Source organism: Nyctereutes procyonoides, unplaced genomic scaffold (genome assembly GCF_905146905.1).
Source record: "Nyctereutes procyonoides isolate TBG_1078 unplaced genomic scaffold, NYPRO_anot_genome, whole genome shotgun sequence".
In the NCBI taxonomy this organism is placed as follows: domain Eukaryota; kingdom Metazoa; phylum Chordata; class Mammalia; order Carnivora; family Canidae; genus Nyctereutes; species Nyctereutes procyonoides.
In genome coordinates this window covers 1,298,893-1,304,721 of record NW_026575156.1, presented here as the reverse complement: position 1 = coordinate 1,304,721, position 5,829 = coordinate 1,298,893, and the positions used below count along the sequence as shown (strand labels likewise).

The 5,829-nt window shown below is 36.7% G+C and overlaps 1 pseudogene; it reads left to right on the top strand.

Annotated features, from left to right (window-relative positions):
• Positions 1 to 640: 640 nt before the first annotated feature.
• LOC129502285 (ras GTPase-activating protein-binding protein 1-like) lies at positions 641 to 2,015 on the top strand (annotated as a pseudogene).
• Positions 2,016 to 5,829: the final 3,814 nt, after the last annotated feature.

Below are 5,829 nucleotides of genomic sequence, written 5' to 3'. Positions count from 1 at the left end.
TAAATGTTTTAGAGAAAAAAAAATCCACCAACCTAAAATTTTGTAACATGCAAATTTATCCTTCAAAAATGAAGAAATAAAGACTTACTCAGACAAACAAAAATTGAGGGAGTTTGTTGCAGGCAGACTCTCCTTGAAATAAATGTTAAAAGAAGTTCTTTAGAGAGAAGGATAAAAATGTAGTCAGAAACTCAAGCTAAATAAGGAAAGGTAGATCACTGAAGAATGAATAAGCAAAGGTAAAGTAAAGCCTATTTTTCTTATTCTTCATTGATGTAATAGATAACAATTTGTTCAAAATATTAATAGGAACAATAAATGATTATGTATGTTTATGTATATCTTGTATGCACATATACACATATATGATATATACATAAACATACACAATATACATAAAATGAATAACCCAATGTGTAATTACATATAAATGAAATGAGTAACAGCAATGATACAGGGACAAGAGAGAGAAATAGGATTATTTTGTTATTATAAGGTACTCATACCACCTGTGAAGTTGTATAATGTTATTTCAAAGTAACTTGTTATTTATAAATATATGTCTACATATGAAACTCTAGGGCAAACACTAAAACAAAGTAAAGAAAAATATATAAGTAGACATGCTAAGGCTGACGCAGTTGCGTGAGGGGATTTCGCCTTCCGCCTGGCCGTGGAGCAGAGCTTGTTCCTCTCCCGCTCAGCCGCGCAGGTTGAATTGACCAAAGCAATGGTTATGGAGAAGCCTAGTCCCCTGCTGGTCGGGCGGGAATTTGTGAGACAGTATTATACGCTCCTGAACCAGGCCCCAGACATGCTACACAGATTTTATGGAAAGAACTCTTCTTATGTCCATGGGGGATTGGATTCAAATGGAAAGCCAGCAGATGCAGTCTATGGACAGAAAGAGATCCATAGGAAAGTGATGTCACAAAACTTTACCAATTGCCACACTAAGATTCGCCATGTTGATGCTCATGCCACTCTGAATGATGGTGTGGTGGTCCAGGTGATGGGGTTGCTCTCTAATAACAACCAGGCTTTGAGGAGATTCATGCAGACATTTGTCCTTGCTCCTGAGGGCTCTGTTGCGAATAAGTTCTACGTTCACAATGATATCTTCAGATACCAAGATGAGGTCTTCGGTGGCTTTGTCACTGAGCCTCAGGAGGAATCTGAGGAAGAGGTAGAGGAACCTGAAGAAAGACAGCAGACACCTGAGGTGGTACCTGATGATTCTGGAACTTTCTATGATCAGAATGTCAGCAATGACTTGGAAGAACATTTAGAGGAACCTGTTGCTGAACCAGAACCTGATCCTGAACCAGAACCAGAGCAAGATCCTGTGTCTGAGATCCAAGAGGAAAAGTCTGAGCCAGTATTGGAAGAAACTGCTCCTGAGGATACTCAGAAGAGTTCTTCTCCAGCACCTACGGACATAGCTCAGTACAGGAAGACTTGAGGACATTTTCTTGGGCATCTGTGACCAGTAAGAACCTTCCACCCAGTGGAGCTGTTCCAGTTACTGGGATACCACCTCATGTTGTTAAAGTACCAGCTTCACAGCCTCGCCCGGAATCTAAACCTGAATCTCAGATTCCACCGCAGAGGCCTCAGAGGGATCAAAGAGTGCGAGAACAGCGGATAAATATTCCTCCCCAGAGGGGACCCAGACCAAGTTATGGGAATGTGGTGGAGCTACGCATTAACAGTGGCAGGAAATTACCCATTTTGGTTTTGTTGTGTTTGATGATTCTGAGCCTGTTCAAAAGGTCCTTAGCAACAGGCCCATCATGTTCAGAGGTGAGGTCCGCCTGAATGTGGAAGAGAAGAAGACTCGAGCTGCCCGCGAAGGGGACCGTCGAGATAACCGCCTGCGGGGACCAGGAGGCCCTCGAGGTGGGCTGGGTGGTGGAATGCGAGGCCCTCCCCGTGGAGGCATGGTGCAGAAACCCGGATTTGGAGTGGGAAGGGGAATCGCTCCAAGGCAGTGAATCGCTCTTCATTGATCTTCACACAGCTCCTGCAGAATGAGTTTCTTACACCAGCTTTTGGTATCCTGGAGTTTGACCCTAGTCTATGATAAACTGCTTAATTTGTACAATTTTACTTTTTGTGTTAATGATGTGTGCCCCCTCTCCCGCCCTTCCCTCTCCTCACCTTTTAGTCCTTCACTTCCAATTTTGTGGAATGATATTTTAGGAAAAACAGATTTTTAAAGAAGAGAAAAAGACTGAATTTCCTTGCTTTACTTTTGCATATACAGACTGGATTTTTTTTTTTAACAGCCATTTCCCCAAAGGAATGTGTCTTGCTTATTACTGACATTTGGTATGTTTCATTCATTGGAATATTTCTTATTTTCTATGTGTTGCAAAAGCCTGTGAGAAACACAGGATTTGGTAAACATTTGAAGGCAGGAAAAATCCAAATTGTTTGTTCTTTGAGAGTCATGACTACCTTCTGGTGTGTAGAAATTGCCATTGGAAAAATTGACAGTTCTGATTCTTGCTGGTATGGTTAAAAACTGAATAAAAGGTATTAGTAGAGTTTTTTTTTTCTTTTGGTATGTGGTCACCAAACAATTACAAACTTACTGTTTTTACCATTTAAATTGTGAGATAGGTTTTAAATGTCTAGAATGCAACTGATTGAGATTTCTTTTGAAGTAGAGTTTTTTCATGTTTAATTTGTATTTGTAAAAAAAAAAAAAACACAAACACTAAAAGCCCAAAAAACAAAAAAGAAACCCCAAAATCCAAATAACATAAAACCAGAGCAAAACTGTTGTGCCTTCTATTTATCTTTGATTCCAGCCTTGGCAGTTAAAAGAAAAAAAAAAAAAGTCTAGATTTGTTTTACCAGGTGTAGAGTCTGTTGGGATTGAAGAATCCCTCTTTTCACCTAGTATGTCTTCTGTTCATTTGTTACGCCTTATTCTTAAAATTGAGTCTCAAACTGGAATGCCTTTAAGGACAGATATGCTTCTATGGAGGTCCTTTGACCTAAATAGTCCAGCATTTGTATTTTTATTTCAAAATCTGTTCAGAATCCTAATCATAGCCCCATACAAAGGAATATAACTTTATTATTGGACTTTGAAAAAAAAATAAGTAGACATGCTAAGAATGAACAAAAAATGGGATTTTATACAGTGCTAAATTAAAATCACAAGAGTTAAACAAGAGTGGAAGACAAAAGTAGGAACACTGAACAAGAGCAAAAATAGAACATGGTAATCAATACGGTGGATATTCAGTTAAGTACGTTACTAATTACTTTGAACAATAATGGCCTAAATGTATTAATTAAATGTCCAAGATTCTCAAAGTGGATTAAAAACAAAATAAACCATGTGTTGTCCACCAGAAGCCCACTTTAAATATAAGCACACATATAGATTCAAAGTAAATGGATGGAGAAAAAGATTATCATTCTAACACTAATCGAAGGAGAGCAGGAGTAGCAATAGTAATTTCAGATGCAGTACATTTCAAAGCAAGGAGAAGTTATTAGGAATAAAGAATTGCATCACATAATGATAAAGGGGTCAATTACTGAAGAAGATGTAACAATCCTTAACATGAATGTACCTAACAACACAGCATCAAACCATGTGAGACAAAACAAATGGAAGTGCAAGGAGAAATAGGTGAATGCACTATAGTAGTGGGAGACTTCAATGCCTCTCTCTCAGAAATGGGCAGGTACAGCAGACAGAAAATCAGGAAGGATATAGTTAATTAAGCTCAACAGTACCATCAATCAACAGGATATAATTGACATCTATAGACTACTTCATCCAACAACAGCAGAAACACAAAAACACAAGAAACAATGGTATTGAGAATAATGTGGAGAAAAAGTAACACTTGTGCCCTGGTGGTGGGAATGGAAACTAGTGCAGCCACTGCAGAGGGCAACAGTATGGAGGTTCCTTAAAAAAATTAAAAATAGAACTACCATATGATCCAGTAATTGTACTGCTGGGTATTTAAGATGTTTTAATTTATCTTAATAGTAAAAGCACAGATTATAGAAAATTGGTAGGAGTTAGAGGAGGGCAGAAAGCAGGATAAACCTGTATTGTCTTTGGTAAAGACTAAATATGGAATCCCATCATTTCCCTCACATTATTCATCCTAAATTTTGATTTTTTTGAATTAAATGTCTTTAAAATAAGAATATATATATATATATATAATGAAATTGAAAAAAGATGATCAATGGTCTTAATTTTAAAAAATGTCATTTGCATTTTACTCTGTAATGGTAAGTGCAGTTATGCAAAATGAGATACTAGGGATTTAGTTGTATACAAAACTTGATATAATACATAACATAGTATATTTAGTTGAGTAAGGAAATCTAATAAATGAACATTTATGGTTCAAAAAGTAATCAAAATAATCAAAACGAATTTAAAACTCAGAAGACCAGAACAAGATTCATCATAATTAACTCATTAATTGACAATATTCAAAAGTATGCATTCTGACATTACATGAAATTAAACAGAAGAGTAGAAATCTGTTTATTCCTGTAGAAAGCATGATTATGAACGTGTAGTTGTAACTCAATATTAAGTCATTGTATTTTGTTAAGATGGATAAAATGGGATCAAATGGAATAGCTATGCAAGCTTATAATCTCGAGTTAGAAAAACCACTTTCTGTTAATAAAAGAAAGTTGCCACCAAGAAAAACTCAACCTCCAAAGAATTTAGCAATATGCATGGTAAAATGCTGAAGGTCATCTTGCATGAACTGGAAACTCCTAGCCTAACACAGGCTATAGAATTATTCAAGCTTTACCTGGCTTATATCCACAGTCCACTCCTGCTTACCAGCCCTTCATCACACTTCCACTTCCCTCAGATATCTCTAATAGTGATGCTAAAAAAATTGCAGTATTTGTAAAGGTATAATAAATTCAACATCATGAACATGCAGGTATAAAAATGTACATCTATACACCTATGAAAAGAGGTCTATGATAAAATTAGCCTTCTAGAGAGGGCTCCAATGAACTTTACATAATGCATTCTAGGATTTAAGAATTTAAGTAGCAGGAAAAAAGGCCTTAACAACGTACTCCCTCAGTGTCATAATCCAGTTTGTTTTAAATGAATACCATGACTCTTTTGCTTTTCAAATGTTTATGTGAATTTCCTTTCAAATATATATCTCACCTTGTTAATAACTCTTATAGTTTTAAAATATGCAATGGACGAATGTTAGTACTTTTCTCAAGTTTGTTTTCCTGTGAAAACTATATGGAGAGGATATGTTGAGTTGTACATGTGTATAAATAGAATCAACCAAATAGATGTGCTAAGAATTGAAGTTGGCTTGTTGCTGCATTCTGGCTAGTATCTGCTTCCATCTTTTCTTCCTACGTGCAGACATTCTAGAAATCAGAAAAGTCTCTATTTTAATCAACTAAACAAATAAAAATATATATCTTTGTGCTCTAAAAAGAGGACGGAAATGCAAACAGGTGAGTTAGGCTGAAGCTTCAGGTCTACTTTGAGTCCAGAAACAAGCAGAAGGGGCCCAGAATGTGGGTACTGTTGGGTAATGGGAGGATAAAGTTGTCCATAGAAATGGGAATCAGAGCAGGGTTCATCACATGAAAGCAAATGTTGGGATGGAACTTTTCACTGAATAAAAAGAACTGAAAAATCCTTTCGAGGATTACTGCCTGAGATTTCATTTACATGAAGCTGCAGATTTAGAAATAGCTGAGGAGTCAGGTGACAAAGACTCAGAGAGGCCACCTTTGAGCTAGTGATTGGATTTGCAGTATTTATAGTTTTATGGTGGGACA